Raw genomic sequence first — 21,692 nt, 5'->3', positions numbered from 1 at the left:
AATAGTGCTGTTATGAACACAGGGGTGCATGTATCTTTTTGAACTAGAGTTTTCTCCAGAATATGCCCAGGTGGGGTTGCTGGATCATATGGGAGCTCTATTTTTAGTTTTTTTGTTTGTTTGTTTTTTGCGGTACGCGGGCCTCTCACTGTTGTGGCCTCTCCCGTTGCGGAGCACAGGCTCCTGACGCGCAGGCTCAGCGGCCGTGGCTCACGGACGCAGCCGCTCCGCGGCATGTGGGATCCTCCCGGACCGGGGCACGAACCCGTGTCCCCTGCAACAGCAGGTGGACTCTCAACCACTGCGCCACCAGGGAAGCCCCTATTTTTAGTTTTTTGATGAACCTCCATACTGTGCTGTACAGCAGCTGCACACATTTACATTCCCACCAACAGTGTAGGAGGGTTCCCTTTTCTCCACACCATCTCCAGCATTTATTACTTGTAGACTGTTTGATGATCACCATTCTGACCGGTGTGAGGTCATACCTCATTGTAGTTTTGATCTGAGCCTAGCCCATTCTAACCAATAGATACTCACTTCTCAGGCTGTCATGAGGATCGAATGATGTTCACGCAGGGCGCCTAGGGCAGTGCCTAACTTCTTGCCTGTGATCAGTAAAAGGTGCGCCTCCCTCACCCAAGCTGCACCCACTGGTTCATCAGCATAGGTGTGAAGAGGCTCACCTCTCACCCCAGTGGCATGTTGTTCCTGCCTCACCTCTCTGAATGTCGTGACAGCCTAGGAATGTTATAGAGCCTGTGGAGGCATATGCAAATACCACTGCCAGATTTATAGAGTTGATAACAGAGCTCTTGGGCTAACAAAGGCAGTGCTGGAGTCAAAGGTTGCCGAGCATTTTGATGCAAATGTATGAAGAGGTGTTTTGTCTCCTAGTCAAGCCTTCCTTGGCTGAGATAATAAACAACTGAGGCAGCCTGGTCCTGTCCTAGGGCTGTTTATCAGTTATGGCATCCAGTGGAGAGACAGCCAGCTGGGTCCTACCAGGCCACTTGCTGGAACTCGGGAAATACCTTGGGGGGAAACAAATACTTCCTGGAAGGAACTCATCCCATTTGTTCCCTTCTGGACACTAGGGAAGGGTGCCAGGCTGAAGTCCCTTGTCTGCGCCAAGCTAGCTGTGTGCTCTGGGAGTGTTCTGCTCCCACGAGGACTTCCTTTCTTCCTCTGATGCACTGGGTGAATCAGAATAGAGCAGAGCTTTGCACATTTCCTGCAGCTGAGGGCTGAGAGACGCTCCACGGCCACCCCTCCCGGCAGCTCTGCAGTATCCTGCGCTCTGCAGGAGAAGGTTTGAAAACTTCAGGCACAGACCATCTTTCAGGTCCCTCTGAGCTCTGATATTCTGTGACTCTCCAGTTTCTATAATGTGAGACTCCCCCCATAGTGGGACCCCAAGCTGCCTACTTTCATGGTTCTTGCTTCCCAAAGGTCAGTTTTTCTCAAATCTAAAGATGGGATTCTTTTCTTTGAAGGGACTGGAAAGATGGTCTTTAACAACTCAAGACCAGCTCCTGTTCCTGAGTTCCTACCTCTCTCCCTCTTCCACTCTGGAGAGACAATGAAGATTATAATATGAACAATCTCCTGTGGTTTTATAGTACTTGTAGTTTACACAAGTCATTGTAAAGCCTTTATTTAGTTTAAGAATATGGAAAAGGATGAGAGAAGATCAGGCCACCCCCCTTCCCCTAGTAGAGGATCCACAGATACAGCTCACAGAATGCCCCGGGGGCTCTGTGAGGGGTGGGGATGCTGGCCAGGTCCCATCATTAACCTTCCTCTTTGAAGCCCTCTTGACTGCACCTCTACTTCCTTCTTGCTACCGAAGGTCTGACTTTCCTCTTTCTGGATATTGCTTTCGGTTGCAGTCTCCTTGACTCTCACTTCCAGCTCTGCTCTGGACACTGGCTCTGGTCTCGATGGCGTTATTCCTCACTCCTACAGAAAGCAGCCCGAATCTAGTGCCCTGGTCCTCTAGATAGTAGGAGACCCCTCCCCAAAGTCATTCTGGGCACCATGTGTGTTGGATTCTGCTACCTCTTTACAGGCACAGCCTAAGTGCCCTCCCCTACCCGCCCTGCATCTATCCTACTTGGAGCCCTCCCAGCTACGGAGGCTCTGTCCCATCCTTCCTTTCCAGTGAGACATGCAATATCATCTTCACAACTATGACCTTAATTTCTGTGCGGCTTTTCTCATTCTCCACCCCTGAAATAAGCCTTTGAAAGTGTCAGATAACCCCCTCCAATTTCAGCTGTGACACCTGCAGGTGAAGCTCTTACCTGGTTCTGCCTGTTTCTGTCAAGAAGAAAGTAGGAGAAAAGAAGGAAGGGGAGAGGGTAAAAAGGTGGTTTGCCAGTGCCCTTTAGCCTCGAGATATGGATTTTATTTATTCCTCTTCTCTTGAAAGGAAAATGGAAACTATGAAGAGGACAGCTAAAACAATAGGACCGCTAATATGAGTAGTACAGCTGACCCTTGAACAACACGGGTTTGAACTGTGTGGGTCTACTTATATGAGGAATTTTTTTCAGTGGTAAATCCTCTAGTACTAAAGGGTCCGCGGTTGGTTGAATCCGCAGATATGGAACTGCTGGATACAGCATGCCAGCTGTAAATTACATGCAAAATTTAGACTGTACAGAGGGTCAGCCACTAATGCCCCACTGTTCAAGGGTCAGCTGTGTATTCTGTGCCAGGAGTTGTTGTAGTCCCACGTTACCTATTTGATCCTCACAGCGCTGTGAGCAGGCAGCCTCGTTGTCCCTGCCTTCTTTTCGCAAAGTAATGTAGCGGATCTAGGGTCGGACGAATATGAATTCCAGTGCAGCTTTGCCACTTTTTGGCTTTTCAACCTTGGAAAAGTCACTTCATTTCTCTGAGCCCCAATCTACCCTATGTGCAATGGAAATGATAATGCTTCGTGTCTCACAGGATAATTGCAAGGATTAAAGGAGATTTTCATCTTAATGTTTAGCACAGTACAGGACATAATCAATACATATTGGTACTTTTCTTCATTCATAAACTTACTCAATTCTTGAGCATTACAGAAATTAAGAGACCTTAGTGACAAGGGTAAAATCATAAGTTAAATGGATCTCAAGCCATATGGATCCAATTCATTCATTCATTCATTCATTCATTCAACAAATGCCGTCTGAGCAACAGCTATGGGTCAGGGACTGTGCTAGGACACAGGGAATACAGTGATGAACAAGACAGGCAAGTCTCTTCTTTTTTGGAGCTTATATTCTAGTGAGAAAAGCTGACAATAAACAAACAAATCATGTTAAGTATCTTGAAGTAGATACAATAGGGACAATTTTATGTATCTCCATAAGTCAATACACATAAGTGCATGTTTATACATTCTTCACACATGGGCACACACATGACACACACATACATATGCACACAGATGACATACGCGCAGGCACCAGTCACATGCAGACTCACAAACTCTCACACATGCTCCTTCACATGTATGTTTTTTTAGTGCTTCTTTTTACACCATCTTTACACTAAGCCAGAGGAATCCACTGCTTTCGGGAGGGTTAGGAGACTGAAAGCAGGAACGCTGAGAAGGATTCCATATGGAACTTTTGATTTCCAAAATAGTCACCCCAAACATAAAGAGACTGGAGGTGTCGGGCAAGGCAAGTTCCCACCTGAGAAGGGGAGGAAGTGGACTATTCTTCATAGCAGGAGGAAGCAGAGAGACCTGGAGGCTCCCATCCAGGCTGGAGATGCTGCCTTCGCCTCTGAGAAGCACCTTCCCCACACAGAGCCTTGAGTCAGCAACAAGATGGCGCAATGCGATAGAACCCCATGTGAGTGACAGCGGGTGTGACAATGTCCAGCTAGTGCCCCTCTTCTCCACCTTCTCTCGCATGTTCATGGTGAAGTGGAGCCAGTAGAGCAGCAGGAGCAGGGGGAGGCTCATTGATGGATGGCCCCAAGGTGGTGCTGCCAGCCCCCATCCTTAGGCAGTCCAGAAGCCCCCAAGTACACTGGGGGAGGGGCTGGTCCCTGAGGTTCTGAGTGGACAGTGGACCCACAGAGGTTTGAAGCTGGAGAAAGAGTCCACAGAGAGCTGCGTCACCGTAGCTAGAGTGAAATGGCAGGGATTTTAGCAGCTTGTCCCACCTGACATCCAAATGAACCAGACAGGATTAGGCATACCTCAGAGGACACTAGGACGCACACTGGTGACCCAGTATTAGACCAAACTGGCCACACTACAGTGGAAACATCAGGAGATGAAGCACACAGAGACCACCTTCTCCCAGTTCTGGCAAAAGCATCCCTGAGTACCTAGACAGTATCTGGGAAAATGGATGGAGAGAGAACAATGGAAAGGGGAAGGGGATTGTTCTGAGAGAGAGCTTGGACTTAGAATGGATGGAGCATTTTCCCAAAAGAGGCTGAACTTACCTGAAATAAGCTGTTTTAGAACGGAGGAGGGTGAGTTTATATTCTCCCCATCACCTACGACCGTTACTCGTTCCAACAGCCGAATAAGGAGGACTCTAGGGAAGACTGAGATCTCCTACAGAGAAAAAATTAAGCTATTGTTTTGCATTTCTGAGTTGTAGTGTGTAAATTTCAACTCCTGTACGTAAACAACAGCAAGAGCGAGACACTGAGCAAGAGGATTGTGGGAAAGGGAGATTGACATTCTTAGCTAGTGTGGTCAGGGCAGGTCTTACTGAGATGGTGACATTTAAGCGATGACCTAAAGAAGGAGCCAGACACACAAAGAACCTAGAAAAAAAAAGGATTCCTGGCAAAGAGAACAACATATAGAATGGCCCTAGGGTGGCAAAGAGCTTGGCATGAGCCAAGGAGATGGAAGGAGGAGGGTGACCTGACGTGGGATTGGAAATGTAAACAAGGAGCGGATCATTAAGTTCTCATTGACTACAGTGGAAAATATTGAAGGGCTTTCTGTAGGGCAACCATAGGATCCAATTTGTATATTTTTATTTTTATATATATATTTTTTGCGGTATGCAGGCCTCTCACTGCCGTGGCCTCTCCCGTTGCAGAGCACAGGCTCCGGACGCGCAGGCTCAGTGGCCATGGCTCACGGGCCCAGCCGCTCCGCGGCATGTGGGATCCTCCCGGACCGGGGCACGAACCCGTGTCCCCCGCACCGGCAGGAAGACTCTCAACCACTGCGCCACCAGGGAAGCCCCAATTTGTATATTTTTAAAAGATCCCTCTGGTGATGCATGGATAGTATTACAGAGGAACTTTGAGCAGAGGGTCTGTTGGGAAGCTCCGGACATACCCCATGCAAGAGATGATGGTGGCTTTGACTAGGGCAGCAGGAGAGAGGGAGAGACATGGATGAATTCACAAATATTGTGGAGGGAAACTCAGCCAGATTTGCCCATTGCTGGTGAATTGGGTGTGAGGTAAGGGAGAAGGAGAGATGCAGAATGATGGCCAAGTTTTTGGCTTAAACTGCTGGGTAGAAGCGGCTGTCATTTATTGAGATGGTGAACACTGGCTGTGGAGATATTAAAAATCTTGCAGCAAATTGTTACCTCCCTGCCATCAAGAGGTAGGTCCTGGCTCCTCTCCCCTCGAATCTGGTGACTGCATTGACCAATAGAGTATGGCAGAAGTGACTATGATGTCCAAGATCGGGTCATAAAAGACCAGGAAGTGTCCCTCTTCTTAACTGGAGCATATGCACACTCTCGGGTCCCTAGGTTGTCACTGTCCCACTTATTTTGGCTGTAAAACAAATTACACAAAATTTTCATGGTGTCAAGCAACCACATACTATGCTCACGGATTCTGAAGGTCAGAAATTCATACAGGACACAGTGAAGAATGCTTGTCTCCACTCAGCCATGCTGGTGGCTTGAAGGCTGGGGGCTGGAGTGATCTGAAGGATCTCTCACTCATAGTGCTGGTGCCTGAGCTGGGAAAACTTGAACAGCTGGGGACAAGAGCAGCCTGGGCCCTTTGGGCATCTGTAACTCTGTGTAGTCTCTCCACCTGTTCCCTCCAGCATGGCAGCTTCCAGGTTGCCTAGCCTGTATGTATCAGCCCAGTACTGCAAGGCCCTTCCTAAGACAGTGAGCAAGGTGGAAACTTTATCACCTTTTCTAACCTATCCCTGAATGTCACACAGCATCACTTCTGTTCACTAGAAGCAAGGCACTAAGACCAGCCTATATTCAAGGAGAGGTAATTAGACTCCACGTTTTGCATGTAGGAAGTACACAGTTTCAGCCATGTAAGAAGTTTGACTACCTAAGACCACCCGGCTGGCTCCATAGGCCATATATGGAGTCTTCAGTTGAAAGTCCAGTTAAATCCAGCCTTCCCACTATGCCCATCGAGCACTGGACGTGTGAGTGGACCCTCCAGAACAGCCCATCTGCCAACTGAAAATCCCCTAGTGACCTCTGTCAAAGCCACATGGAAGAGAAGAATCACTCAGCTGAGTCCTGCCCAAATTCCTGAGCCAAACATTTATAAGATATAATAAAATGATAGTTGTTTTAAGGCACCAAGTTTCGGGGTGGTTTGTTACACAGCAGTACATAACCGTAGCACTGTTGGGGGGATCTAGTTTTGGACTTGGAGGATGGATGGGGCGAGAGAATCAAGAATTTACTTGTAAACTCTTGCTTGGGGTTAGTGTCCTGAACAAGGCGGTCAGAGAAGTGAATCTGGAGCTGCAGGGGAGGCTTCGAGGTGCCAGGGCCTCGTCAGTGTCGGGGCAGCTGTGAGTGGTGGGGAAGCACCGCCTGGCACACTCAGACTGCTCCTGGATACACTTCATTCATTCATTCCTTCATTCACTCATTCACCGTGCAGACCCAGGCAAGGTATTTAAACTCTCTGAGCCTCACTTTCCTCATTTAGAAAGTGGAGAGTTCTTGAGGACATGTGACCCAGTATTCCCAGTACAAAGGCACTCAGCGGAGCCTCTGTACCTCCGTCTTCCCTGTAAGACTAAAGAAACAGTATAAACTGAGGCCTTAGGTGAGGATGGAAACCCTCACATCCCAGTGTGATCTTAATGATGTAGAAAAGATGGCTATTTACATTATAACTGTTCTTGAGAAGAACAATGTCCTACAAAAAAATGTCAAGTCTAAATAAAATGTAAAATATCGAGGTCTCAGGTGACTTCCTCAGCCCCCTCATCCTGTCTTACATGAACCTTCAAGAATCCCGGTTTGATTTTTTTTTTTTTACTCAAAATATCTGAAAAATGAAATCCTTTTTTTTCTTTTTTGCTCCTGAACCATATTCACATCCCTCCCTACCCATCAGGACTTTTTTTTTCAGCTGCAACTGATAAATCTGAAAAGCTCTCCCTTCCCACCAGAGACTTTGTTTAGGAATAAGAAGGAACGAGGGTCTTGCTGTGACCTCCTTCTGCCTCTGTCTTCCTTTCTCTCATGCAGGTGACATAGAAAGAGAAGAAGGAAAATTACACATCAGGAAAGGCCCCGAATGTAAGACAGCAAACAGACACAGTGAAATCTAAACCAGGGTGAGTGACCTTCTTTCCAAGTTGGATCCTCAATGGGAGGGTGAGAACGGGGGCGCTGCTTTATGGAAATCTGCTGTGGCCCCCCGGGGAGCAGTGAATGTGCCGTCATCACCCCCTCCCTCCCCGTCAGCACTCCGCCTTCACGCCCTGCCCGGACGCAGTTCTCTTACAGAAAAGTAGGATAATAAGGCCATAATGTTGTTTTCCAGAGGTAAGTGAAAACACCTTAAATGTGTTACTGGTATTTGGGGGAAAGGGAGATTAGGCTGGGGGTGGTGCCCGGGAAGGGTGGTGGGTACGCTAATTGAACCTCGGGATTAAACTCTCCGGGCCCTAACGCTGCCTGCCCCCTGGCAGAAACATCACAGAGGTCTCAGAAGCGGCTTTGAGGCTTTTCCGGGGCTCGGAGATGATCCTTTGGAGCCCAGGTACGATGATACCTGAGTTTGTCCCGGCCTCACAGTAATGGGGCCACTGGGAGTCTTTCTTCTACAGAAGAGAAAGGTGGGGCTGGCAGGCAGCAGGGGCGAGGCGGGTGCAGCAGGCAGCCGGGCAGCCGCAGGAGGCTCTGGCCGGCGCTGGGCGAGCCAGGTCTGAACCTCAGAGAGGGCTGCTCGCAAATGAGCTCAGCCCTGGCGTGGTGCCTTCACCCGACAGCCACTGGCTGTTAGGGGCATTTTGAAGTCAGACAAATATATCTCCCAGCGGCCTGGAACGGAGCGGGAAGAGGCACAGAGAGTGGGATGACAAAGCACAGAGTCGAAAGCTGCTCCTGCTGGTTTTGGCAAAAGGGAGGGTGGGGAGAGGTAGGGAAGAGCCCACCCTGAGCTTTACAGGTGCTGTCGGGGAGCACAGCCTTCCTGCACCGCTGTTTGCCCGGACAGGGAGCTCAGGGTTGGAAGGGACCTTGGTACCAGCCGGTGCAAGGATGCTGCCGCTGGGGCCAGTGCAAGACGGTGGAATCCAGCGCATCACATCTCTGCTGCAACTCCTTCACACACCCCATCTTTCCCAGGCTCCGAAGGAATTTATCCTCCTCATGCAGCCCTTCAGACAGATGAAGGCAGTGTCTGAAACCTCCCCCTACTCTCCCCCTCCCCCAGACCTTCCATCTTCTTCATGATGACCGCCATGTCATAGTGACTGTCATGTGGCACCATGACTGGTGAGCTCCTGGGGAAGGAATGTGGTTTGCCTTGTGTTTATGAGGGAAGCATCTCATCCTGGAAGTCCAGCTTCCCTCTGGCTCTGAACTTTAGGCAAGTTTCTCCCCATCTTTGAACCTTAGTCACCCAGCTGTCAAATGAGGGGATGGACTGGGTGACCCTCAAGTGCCCCTTGCACCTCCCATGCCCAGTGGCCCTCTACCCTGGCCACGCTACCAGAAACCGGACACTGGGCTGATGGGTTCGACCCCCTGTGGCTCCCCCGATGCCTCTGGGGTTGGTGTTGAAGCGAGTTAAAATGATTAGAGGGGCTCAGAGCACACGGGATAGGAGACAGGAAGTTAATACCCCAGGAACCAAAGGCTCTGGAGACAGAGTTGGATCTGTATTGGTTTCCTGTGGTTGCTTGAACAAATGACCACAAACGTATTGGCTTAAAGCAACACAAATTTATTATCTTACAATTCCGGAGGGTTGGAAGTCTGAAATAGGTCTCACTGTTGGCAAGTCTGCGTTCCTTCTAGAAGCTCTGAGGGAGAATCCGCCGTTTGCTTGCCTTTCCAGTTTCTAGAGGCTTCTGCATTCCTTGGCTTGGAGCTGCTTCCCTCATCTTCAGATCCAGCAAGTAGCAGCTCCCAGTCCCTCCCTGACCCTGAGGATCACCCTTGAGCCTTGCTTCTCCACTTTAAAGGACCCTTGTGATTGCACTGGGCGCACCCACACAGTCCAGGATAATTTCCTTATTTTAAGGTGTGCTGATTAGCGATCTTAATGCCGTCTTAACAGCCTCGTGCTGTATCACATCTGTATCCACAGATTCTGGGGGATTAGGACATGTGCATCTTTGAGATGCCATTCTTTTACCTTCCATGAGATCCACACCCCAGCTCTTAAAAAAGCCAAGAAACTGCCCAGGCCTGTAGCCTGATCTGTGGCCACTGACCCCATAAATAGGATGTGGTCTCCGGCTGCACGTTCCCATAGCCCCTCCCTTGTCCACCATGGATCACTATGCACAATTTATTATAACTACTTTTTTTTAAATAGATCTTTATTGGAGTATAATTGCTTCACAATACTTTGTTAGCTTCTGTTGCACAGCCAAGCAGATCAGCCATATGCCTACACATGTCCCCATATCCCCTCCCTCTTGAGACTCCCTCCCACCCCCCCATCCCACCCCTCTGGGTCATCACAAAGCACCAAGCCGATCTCCCTGTGCTGTGCGGCTGCTTCCCACCAGCCAACTGTTTTACATTCGGTACTGTATATATGTTGATGCTACTCTCACTTCGCCCCAGCTTCGCCCTCCCACCCCATGTCCTCACGTCCATTCTCTATGTCTGCCTCTTTATTCCCTCCCTGCAAGTATGTTCATCGGTACCTTTTTTTTTTTTTAGATTCCGTGTATATGCGTTAGCCTACAGTATTTGTTTTTCTCTTTCTGACACTCTGTATGACAGACTCTAGGTCCACATATAACTACTGTTTAATAGCTTCCTCCTTAGATTATAACCTCCATGAGTTGGAAACAGGGTCTGTCTTGTTCAGTCTTTTACCCTAAGCACGTAGTGTATTAGTCAGCATTTAACGTGTTAACAAACACCGGCCAAACCTCGGTGAGTTACATTGTTTTATTCAATGCTGCAGATTGAATTCAGGTCTGTCCCATGTGTTTTCACATTCAAAGACCCAGACAAAGGCAAAAGAGCAAATAATTGACAATAATAATACATTCTGCCCCCTTAGGATCTGACAAAAATATTACCTGCCGGATAGATGAATGAATAGATGAGCTGCCATCTGTAAAAAGAGGGGAGAATCGGGAATGATTGGCCCATTCCTGTATATGACCATTTCTTTTAATTTTTTAACAAGTTTGCCAGGAGGTCTTATAATTTCTGTCTCCAGACGAAACACCATCATGCTGGAATAAGAATTAAATCTGGTTCTCTCTGGCCCTAACGTCCATGCCCTTCATCTGATCTATTTTTCCTTGAAGAATTACTTGGAGGATAAGGCGTGCTAAAATGTTGTCTTAAAGGAACAAAGTTTGATGAATATGAATATGTACTGTGGAAGCAATAAGGAGCTGATTCCTTAACCCTTTCGAGTCCTGTTTTACGAACATAAGCAATGCTCAGAGAAAGAGCCCGCATCCGGGTTTCTCATCCATTCAGATCCTTTCCCACTATGTCTCTCTAGGCCAAGGCTTGACATGTAACTGGTGAAAATTACATTTGCTTTTCACTGTCTAGTAGGATATAAGAGTCAACAATTCAGTAATCCAATTGTCTGGTGCCAATTTCATTTGAAATAGTTGCTAATAAAATCGAAGAGAAAACTTCAGCAAATCTGGAAACAGATTACAGCAGAACTCAGTGGCACGATGGGCTGATACTAAATATTGTTTCAGTGCTTGGGATCAGATTTCATATTGAATCTCAATGAATGCTGGGTCACAGGCTTTGGATTAAAGCCAGGCAGAGTCAGGTGTTCTGTCATTCATGGTACTTGGATCCTGAGCTGGGAGCTGATGCCTGAAGCAACTTACCTGTCTCCACCTCAGGTTCACCGTGATTAAAGGTTTGCATTCAAGAATAGCAGTACCTGAAATTAAAGTAATTCTACTGAATATTCCACTTACATCCTCATGCCATCACCCATAAGTGGCACGTCCTAGAAAGTAAATATTATTTCCCTCGTATGGCAGAGGAAGAATTTGATTCTTGCCCAAATTCACACAGATGGTGAGGGACAGAGCAAGGATTCAAACCTTGAAGGTTTGTCCAAGGGAGTTGATCATCCCCCTGGACCACACTGCCTCTTAATCTGTCCCAAATATTGGTCGCCATATCATATAATTGAGGGTCAAAATCGACCTTGGATAATCCTATTTAGCTTTCTACACTGATTAGTTTAGTTATATTACTGCCACAGTCCACTTCATAAATGTTGCACAGGAAAAGCTGAACGTAATTAAAATAACCAACTATTGATGTGCGTCTGCAAAGCTGAGCACAAATTGAATTTTTAAGCAACATATCATGTTTTATATGCAAAAACATTTCTATTAATTTGTTTATTCAACAAACATTTATTAGTGCCTTGTTGCTGACAGGCACATAATAGGCCCTGAGAACAGAGAGATAAGTGTGACCCAGCACCTGTTTCGAGAAGCAGAGGCTCTAGTGAGGGGAGATGAACCAAGGAAACCAGTGTCATGACGAGGCTCCCCCTCTGCCTCTCTTCTCCTCCCCACGCTATAGACCATCCTGTCTCTGGATTCCTGCCCCAGAGCAGTCTGCAGCCCGTCCGTGTTCTTTGCTTTAGCCAGCGAGTCTGCACTGTCTCCAGACAGTGGTTTGTTCTCATCCCGGCTCTGAGGGTCCCCTGACTCTTTGCATGAGTACTTGTTCTCAGGTCACGTAACCCAAATGTCAGTCGTGGTCCCCTGCCCCCGGGAGACCCCGGTGCAAAAATGTCAGCCACCTTCAGATACTTCCCTGGCCCACGGAAATCCACATGCACCTGTGCTATTTCTGCTAAGCCCAAGAGGCTAACTTTCCTCAGCCTCTAAGTCTCTTAACTTTTTGTTTGTGCTGTTCTTACCTACCCCGTGCTGACCCCAACGTGAAAGCAAGCTTGTTCCCCACTTCTGCGTGACACACACACACATACACGTGCACTCCTCTCACAGGAAGCATGTATGAGTTTGGTAAACTTTTCTGAAGGTTTGGCAGCTGCAGGAAGGGCTAGCTAGCGTCATACACTGCACAGCTTCCTGCAGACCAGTGTCAGCGTACACAGAGAGCTCCTCGTCCCCTTCCCTTTCTATCCTTAGTCTCACGTTCAAGCTCAGTCCAGAAACCTTTCCCATACAGTGGCCGGTTGGCCACCCCTCAGGCCTGGGAGTGTCCGTGGTGCTGTCTGCCCAAAGGAAGACAGACTAGGTAAAAAGTCCTGGAGGCCCGGCAAGTGGATGGGTTAGAGACTGCCTGGGCTGGGAATTCTGGAGTCCGGTGCACCCAGAACACAGTGTGGAGGGGATAGTTGAGGATGCCAGTGGAATGTCCCCTTGGTCCCCTGGGGAGGAGGTGGCTGGAGGAGGCCAGAGCAGGTCTTCCCAGAGCACAGGAGCCAGGTCACCTTGGTCTAAGGCAGTACTGTTACTATCATTGTCTCCATTCTTACGGATGAGGAAACTGAGGCACAGAAAGATTCAGTAACTTGCCTAAGGTCACAGAGCTAAGAAGAGGCAGAGGCAGGATTTGAACTCGGGCAGGCTGGTTCCAAAGACTCAAACATTTACTCTACTGACTCTCAAAGACAGGGTCTCCTGCCTCCTGAAGCCCAAGATAATTGTGTGTGTGTGTGTGTGTGCGCGTGTGGGTGTGATGGGTGTATGTATGCGTGTGCATGCATGTTTAAAATGATTGCTGTCCTCCGTTCTGTGGGCTACATGCTAGGAAAGCAGAAAGCCAAGGGACAGGGGTTGCCCAGGGGAAAGAATCCCTGACCTAACTGTCCCGGGGAAACAGTGTCTGAAGGAGGAGGTCAGGGAAAGTGACCCAGGGGACATGACACAGGGCCTGAGACTTAAGGGGAGGTTAGGGAGAAGGTAGGGAAGGGAGTTTGAGGCAGAGAAAACACCATGTGCAAAGGCTCAGAAGGCTAAGAGCATAATGCTAGAATATCATTATCATTCATGCTTATTGAGCTGGTTACTCTCCACTCTTCATTACAACCTATAAAGGAGGTATTGCTGTTAATCCCAGTTTTCGGAAAAATAAAACCTGAAACTGAGGTTCAGAGATGCTAACCCAGGTAGTAATAGGATCACCCCGAGGTCAGTCGGCTAGTCAAGGATGCAGCCTGTGTTTTTACCATGGCAGGGCTGCCTCCAGCTAGTCATGAAATGTTTGTTGAACTGGGTTAGTTGGATTGAGTTGGACTGAGAGGGAGGCAGTGGCCAGGGCACCACACACTTGGTCAGGGAAGGGCTCCCCAAACGTTCCCCATGAAGTCCCTCTTAAGGGGCTCAGGACCAACCGCCCCCCCCCACACACAGTGGTAAGTGGCTAGTAAATGTCAACTTTAATCTGAACAATTCAAAGTTTGCTTGCTAGACTAAAGTATCTCACTGCTTGTTTTAAGTTAACCACAACATCAGATTCATTAATATTCAGCACAACTCCCACTGCAGGAGGGCATCTGTGTTTTCCGTATCCTGCCCAGCACACTGCGGAGGACCCCATTTGAGAGCAGCGGTGTGAGTGATGGAGGCACAGGGCGGCTTGATTAGATTTCCCTTCTGAATGAACATTTTCTTCTCTTGTCTTATCTACGCTGATCAAATTAGCTGTCAACTTGCTTCATTTTGAGGGGTGGATGCTACCGGCTTCCACTGGCAGAAATTCTTTTATTCTTCAGCCCCGTATGAGGCACCCCAATGAACTTCGGGATAAACGTTTCAGAATCAGGCTTTCACTGGAGCTCGCGGTGTTCGTTCGGGTCTGTTCCTTATCTCCTTACCAACTGTTGGGGGCAAAGCCCAGGGCGGCCTCCTGCCTCCTTATGAGCCCAGTAACCCCAACCCAGCCCATTTCCTCCTGTGCCCTACCTCGCCCCGCTGCCTTAACCTAGGAGCTGAGATACACATAGAAACTTCCATTCTGCTCTTCCTCCTGGGTCTTAGGGCCCATGCTGCCTCCTTGGCTCCCTTGCGAGGACAGGCTGCCTGCCTTCTTGGATCGCTTCAGGAACAGCCTCTGGGCTGTTGTGAATGATGATGCTGTGCCCATTAGTGTCCAGGTACCTGTCTGAGTCCCTGCTTTCAGTTCTTTGGGGTATAGATCCAGGAGTGGAATTGCTGGATCATATGGTACTGATCTGTACTTTTCATACCAGACTAAAAGTAGCAAGAATATAAAGTGAATCGTTTTGGATACAATCCTTGCCCAGGGCTGTAGGACCAAGCAGGGTCATGCCTATTGTCAGCCAGTGAGGGTCCCTCTCCTGTCCAGTGGGAAGCCCCTGACCCCTTAGGATGGAACATTCAACAGCTATCACACGTGACGCCTACGTAGTCTTTAGTAAACAGGAAAATGCTTATATTTCCATAAAGTATAAAAAAGCAATAAAAATTGTCTACGTACAGTGTGATGTCTAAGACCTGAGGAGGGGCAGGAATCTTTGCTAGACCCCTCTTTCAGGGTGTAGCTCTCAGAAATTGGATTGGTCAGATTCCAGGCTGTTGAGTGACTGCACCCTGAAGGTCAGGACATGCGTGTGACCCCCTCTTCTCTCTCGCCCTTACTTAATAGGATTCTCTTGCCCTCTCCTCTCTTAACACCCACGGCGGAAGTAGTAAGAGATTCTCTTGCTTTGACTTGCAGGTGATAGTCAAGGTGTGATAAGGTTGGAAACCTGGTTTGGGTTGAGGTGGTAGAAGATCTCTTAGGCTCCTACTTGAGGCCACCTGTTCTAGTCCAGCTTCCCAGAGTGCTCCTTTGGGGTTGGAACCCAGGTCAGCTGACAATAAAATATTACATTAATTTTTGCCTTATATTGTTTCTTGTGTATACAGTTGACCCTTGAACAGCACCGAGGTTAGGGATGCAGTCCCCCATGCAGTTGAAAATCCAAGTATAACTTATAGTCAACCCTCTGTATCTGTGATTCCTCTGTATCTGCCATTACGTGCCCGTGGATTCAACCAACCTCAGATTGTGTTGTACTGTCTTATTTATTGGCTAAAATTTGCGTATAAGTGGACCTGTGCAGCTCAAACCTGTGTTGTTCAAGGATCAGCTATATATCTTCCTTATGGATCTCACTGGGAAGGACATCTATATTTGGACTAAGACTCAGATGGTCCTGTATTCCTTGGCCATTATATCATCTTGATGCCACTGAACAGCACCCCAGTCCAGTCTTTATTCCTTTATTTAACATACGTTTATTGAGCACCTACTGTGTGACAGGCACTTGAAATACATCAGAGAACCAGGAAGTTGAAAATTGCTAACCTCATTCTAGAGAGAGATGAAAGACACTACATGGAGAAAAGAAAAGTAAACTATATAAGATGTCATAAGGTGACATAAGATGTGAATAAAACTTTGCCTGTGCAAATGCCAGGAGCAGGAGGGTGTGACGAGCAGAGACTGTGGCGGGGGGTGGGATGGTAGGAACGGGGCGGAAACAGAGGGCCAGGTCAGGCAGGTCCTTGTAGGCCTTGTTAGGACTTGGGCCTTGACTCGGACTGAGGTGGGAGCCATCGGAGGTGGACACAACCTAATGTCTACTTGCAAAGGCTCCCCCTGGCTGCAGAGATGACAATACAGTCTAGGGAGCAAGGGCGAAGCCCCAGAGAAGGGTTTGGAGACCCACAGCAATTCACTGAGAGTCCAGAGAGGGGTCGTGAGAAGTGCTCAGTTCTGGTTTTATTTGGAAGGTAAAGGCAACGTGAGTTTTTGATGGATTGGGTGCGGAGCATCAGAGAAAAAATATTTCAGCCTGTGAAACAGAAAAAAAGGACTCATTATTGAAATGAAGTGGGAAAAACCATAGGAAGTGAAGTTTTGGAGGGCAAGTCCCTTATACCCCTTAATAAATACATTTTTTATGTGCATGAGGACTATTTTGGAATTAGAATTGGACTCTGCTTTTTACTAATGGTATAAATATGATTAAATTGTTTAACCTCTTGACCCTCAGTTTCCTCATCTATACAACGGGAATAATAATAACTACCTTACAGGTCTGTAGTATGGATCGGCAATAATCTGGTAAAATACCTTGCACAGTGCCTGATGCATAGGAGACGCTTTGTTTATGTTAGCGAAATAAGTGCTTGAACAAGTGAAATACCTGTGGGCTTGATAATTAAGTAGGAAAGGCCAGAATTATGGACACTGTATGTTCACTCATTCACTTTTTAGTATGCATTTAAAAACACTGGGACTCGTAGAAAGCTTTGATTCCTAGTTCGTCCCATAATCCACCCAAAGGTGCATCACTTTTTTTTTTTGCGATACGCGGGCCTCTCACTGTTGCAGCCTCTCCCGTTGCGGAGCACAGGCTCCAGACGCGCAGGCTCAGCGGCCATGGCTCATGGGCCCAGCCGCTCCGCGGCATGTGGGATCTTCCTGGACCGGGGCACGAACCCGTGTCCCCTGCGTCAGCAGGCGGACTCTCAACCACTGCGCCACCAGGGAAGCCCCCAAAGGTGCATCACTTTGATGGAGATTTTAAACCTGTAAGAAAATGGGAAAGTAGCTGGTGAGTTGTTTGTCCTGTCTAGCTTGGCGATGGGCCAGAAAGACAAGGCAGCTATTGTTCTTGTTTCTCATCCAACGTTTCAGACAGAGAGAAGCCAGTTTGTTGGAGTCAATTATTTAAACCCTTCTTTCCATGTGCATCCAGGGGAGTTTGCAGCTGGCCTGGTTTGTTACCAAGTAATGAGATGGATTAAATGATCCAGTCAAACATAATGATTACTTCCTTGATGGCTAGAGCCCTGTGTTAGTTTTTTTGTTTTATCCCTCATAGCAGCACACCTGTGTAGGTAGAGCAGGTGCTTTACACATACGCCAGTAGAATTTTGTTTGTTCAGCAAACAGAGAACAACGCGGAGCCTCAAGTTGCACCTCACATCTCTACCCTCCAGGTGGTAGAGGTGCTAAGGCTCTGATTGTAAACATGCATTGGAAACCTATTAGGTGTCAGACCTATAACAGACCTGGTTACGACCTTCTCTCTAATTCTCCCAGTGACCCAATGAAGTATTATTATCCCTGTTTTAAGATGAAGACACTGAGCCTGCCAGTGTTCGATGATTTGACTTAAGTTTTACCACTGCTGTGAATCAGAGTCAGGACTTGAACCCAAGTCTGTCCAACACTTTTAATCACACCATGAAAAGAAAAGCCTTGTTCTCACTTGAATAAATATTTTCTCATCAGCCAGCTGAGCACAGTAGAACCAGATTCAAATTCTATAATTCGCAGCCAGCCAGTCTAGATTGAATTCAGTTCAATAGCTTCATTGTTTGAGCAACTAGAGGGTGTCAGATGCTGTTCCGTGCACTGTGCAGAGGCGAGGAAGACCCTCCTCTGGGGCTGCCATATGGTCTAGGCAAGTTGGGAGCCCTGGACTCACCCTGAGCCTATAGGTGCTTTGCTGGCTTTGAGTGGGCAAGGTCTGGGCAAGGGTGCTAGAGGGGATTCAGTTTCCATTTCGACCAGGAATGCTGAGATCTTTTGATATTTGGGTGGAATGGAGATAAGGATGGAAAGATGTAGGGATAGGAGAAAGGGAGGAAGAGAGGAAGAAAGGGAGGAAGGAAGGAAAATGTGAGTTACCTCTACCAGGGAATTTCTGTTCAATTTAAAACAAAGCCTTAGCTAGAAAGAATGAAACCACTGTGGTGAAATCTCAGAGAACAGTTAGTGGAAGAAGATGGTATTTGGGGATCTGAGACACACTCCAAAGATAACGAAAATACTCTGATGAGAACTCTGCCTATTTTAAGAATTTCACTGCAGTCAAGTACTAAAGAGAGAGAGAGAAAAAAGAGGGGTCAGATGCATTATGGGAAAAAGCACTTTGTATCAGAAAAATAATGGTGTTGTTATCCTTTCAACAGATCTTTAAATACAGTTTGTCCCTTTGCTTAATTAATTGCAGATTGCAGAGAACTTATTTTGTAACAAGACTTTGTTCTATGAACACTACCATCTAATGAAATATAGATTATTTCAGACTATGTTAGAAAATGTCTTCTGCATATACAGTCTGATTACATAGATACCAGAGCAAGCATGGGTTCCCTGGTTATATCTTTCCTTCCCCTAATTTCACCTTTGTGGATCTTCATTCAGTTGTTTTGTGTCTGTACCTGTTAACACAAAGTTAGAGTTAAGTTGTGTAAGAAGAAAACAGTTTTCAGATATTATGAGAAAACATTTTTTAAAAGGAGGGTGGGAATAAACATAATCCCATAATGGAATTACTATGATTGTTTTATTGTCAGTGTTTCATAATAGGATCAGAAAAAAGGGAAATAGTCAAAGCGTGTCTATTTGAGTGGATTTAATTGAATAAGATCACTGACCGCTAGAGGTGGACAGATCTTAGAAATAACCAAGCCTTATGCTGTGTTTGTGAAGATGAATCAGTTAGGTAAGGGAGGACCGTGACTAGTGGAGAAAGCTCAGCTTTGGAAAGAGGAGGCCCGAGTTTTCCCTCATCTCTGTCCCTTGCCTTGTACAACAGTCTTAAACCCTTGGGTCTCTATCTCCCCAACTGTAAACCGAGGACAGGACAAAGTGCTCTCCTTCTAGCCTGTCACTTCCCTAACCACCTGATTTAAGTGGGTCACCTGCTGTTCTTCATTCAGAGCACTTATCACCATTTGTAATTTCCATATTGATGTGTGAGCTTATTTAATACATGTCTTCCTCAGGGGACGAGCAGAGACCATAACTCAATGAGGATGCAGCCATCTCCCTGGTGCTCCCCAGTGCTCAGCATATGGTACCCAGTGATGTACTGAATGGATAAGCGAATGGACAATTGAAAAATGTTCTAATCATTATGGAGGTAGAGACTATAACCTGAATTTCCTGAATAGCTGTTAAAGGAAAAAGAAAAGCAAGCTGTTTTGGCTCACATAGAATCCGATGTTATTAAAATACATGTGGACTTTTTTTTACATAATTGGCTTTCTAGACCCGATATGTAACAAACTATTAAGTAATTTAACACTCTTTTTTACACTCTTAGCTGCTAAAAACACAGAAACTTGATGCTTCTCATAAGTACAGGGGAAAATGCTCTGTATTTGAAGCCCTCCCCACCTCCACCTCCTTGAAAATTTTCTAAATAATACCTAGAGGAATTTTTTTTTCTAAATGCTGAAACTGGTTATCCATAAGCAGTAACTTTTCCTTTTGTATTTGAAGCTGCCACATCACAGAACAAATCAGCCTAGTACAAATCTGTTGGATATGAAATGTATGCAGATCGCTTAAGTAGCACACATTAAAAAGTGTTTTTTAACCGATTACATTGGAAAGACTTGCCCCAGACGCATGGCTACAACAGTAATGGGTCATTTGTCTGTTTATCCAGCTCACGTTTACAGAGCAGGAAAACACGGCCCAGGTGGGAGAAGGATGAGTGTTTGGAGGAGGCCGCTCTACAATGTGGAAGCCCCTCACTCTGGGAGCCCAGGGGAGGGACACCTCCCCAGAAAGGGCGTGCTATCCAGAGGACTTCTCGAGGATGAAAGCGAGGAGGCAGCGGAGGGAGGAGGGCTGGGAAACAGGAGAAGTGATTCTTTAGAATATAGAACAAGGGCAGGAGGACGTGGCTGTCCCGGATCCCGGAGCACAAACATGAGACAGACAACCTGTCATGGGCTCACGGTCCAAGGGGATAGGGACAAGTAAATAGACAAGATGAATGCTTCGATGGGGGAGGTCAGAGTCTGGGATGGGCTCTGAAATGTGATGAGAAGTCATGGCCATACGCAGACTGAGGCTCACGTCATCAGTTCTGTGGACCACGGAAGGCTTACAGTGGACCTCGCAGGGTAAGATGTGAACACACAGAGTGAATAATTCTCAGGAGGAGGGCTTCACCGTTTAGTTCAACACCTCCAGCAGCTTGGAAGCTAAATGACTTTTGGCCTCAATTTCTGTCTCTGTGAAATAGGAATGATAACACCCTTTGGTAGCTACTCCACAAAAACTGATCTCAACTGCTCCCCCACCTCAATCCGAAGAATCCCAACATTTTGGCCATCTCCTAACCTTCCTTCTCTGAAATGCATCCTGATTCTTGTTCCAGAAAATATGGCCTCCTCTGGAAAAGTACTGTTTTAATTCCGAGATTATTCAGACATTACTTCTGGCTGTGAAGAATAGAGCAATTCACACATGCCAGAATCACGGGAATCATTTTTCTCTCCTTGTTCCCCCTCGCCTCTTATCCAACATCATCCAGACTTGCCAATTTAGCAAATCCCCAGACCCGTGCAATGCACAAAAGGAGATGAAGAACAAGAATGGAAAGGGAGGAAGGAAGGAAAGAGGTGAACTAATGGGGGTAGGATTATCTTGACAGGCGGAGGGAGCCTAAGGATACGGGAGAACACCCTTCCAGAAGGAGGCCTGCCAGGGGGGCAGGGGCTTGGAAAACAGGCTGCGGATGCCTGGGCAACATACTGCTGGACACGCCGCCCGTCCTCAGGGCCCCTCTGCCCTGTAAAATGAGGGCAGAGAATAGAATCCCCTCTACCGAGACACCGTGAGGGGTGAAGAGAGCATTCACAAAAAAGGCCCGGGTTAGGGCAAGTGTTCCACTCATGTGATAGCTACTGTGATTGTTCTGGATTTGACCGAGTGGTGAAGTGGGAAGGACCCAGGGTTTGCTTGGCTTTGAAGCCTGGCTGACTGGTTGTGTGAATGATCCCAAGGAGGCAGTTTTAAATTTTGGAGCATGCTTAGCACCAGGCAGCAGATGCAATCCAGCGTTTATTAAATTGCCTCCGATGCGTAAGCTCTCAGCGTGGTGACTGACATGAGTTCTTATTTAAAATCTACCACGCTGACTTTATCTTCTTCATTCCTATTACCTTCATTCTCTTTATTATTGACGTTGTAATTTTCATTTTGCAGATGAGAAGACTGAGCCTCAGGGAAGTGACGAGGCTCTCCTGAGGACACAGGGCTGGAGAGCCACAGAGAAGGCACTTGAACCACATCTGGGCGTCTAGGAGGCCCGCACTGGTTCTGCCTCGGCTGACCCTCAAGGCTGATTCCTTACGTCCTAGCAGTTACCTCTTCAGAGGGGCCTTCCCCGGCCACTCCTCCTACGTAAGTCCGCTGCGTCATTCTTTGTCACGGTGCCGGCTCTTCTCCCTTCAGGGAGCTGATCACAGTCTGCAATTCTGTGTTCCTCTG

The 21,692-nt window shown here is 47.3% G+C and overlaps 1 long non-coding RNA gene across 2 annotated transcripts in view; it reads left to right on the top strand.

The window, feature by feature from the left end:
• The first annotated feature begins 752 nt into the window (after window positions 1–752).
• Window positions 753–21,692, top strand: part of LOC111165160 (uncharacterized) — a 30,912-nt gene continuing 9,972 nt past the window's right edge. The window contains exons 1-3 of one of the 2 annotated variants that reach the window (XR_016388277.1): window positions 753–3,857; window positions 7,464–7,552; window positions 21,408–21,605. This is a non-coding gene — a long non-coding RNA (uncharacterized LOC111165160). Of the gene's footprint in view, window positions 3,858–7,463; window positions 21,606–21,692 lie in introns of both variants that reach the window. The other variant, XR_016388276.1, reaches the window with a different exon arrangement.

Source organism: Delphinapterus leucas, chromosome 17 (assembly GCF_059928025.1).
Source record: "Delphinapterus leucas isolate spDelLeu-1000000601 "Yukka" chromosome 17, BTC_Dleu_Yukka2, whole genome shotgun sequence".
Taxonomy (NCBI): Eukaryota; Metazoa; Chordata; class Mammalia; order Artiodactyla; family Monodontidae; genus Delphinapterus; species Delphinapterus leucas.
Note: the sequence above shows the minus strand (reverse complement) of the source record. Positions and strands in the feature narration are given on the sequence as shown.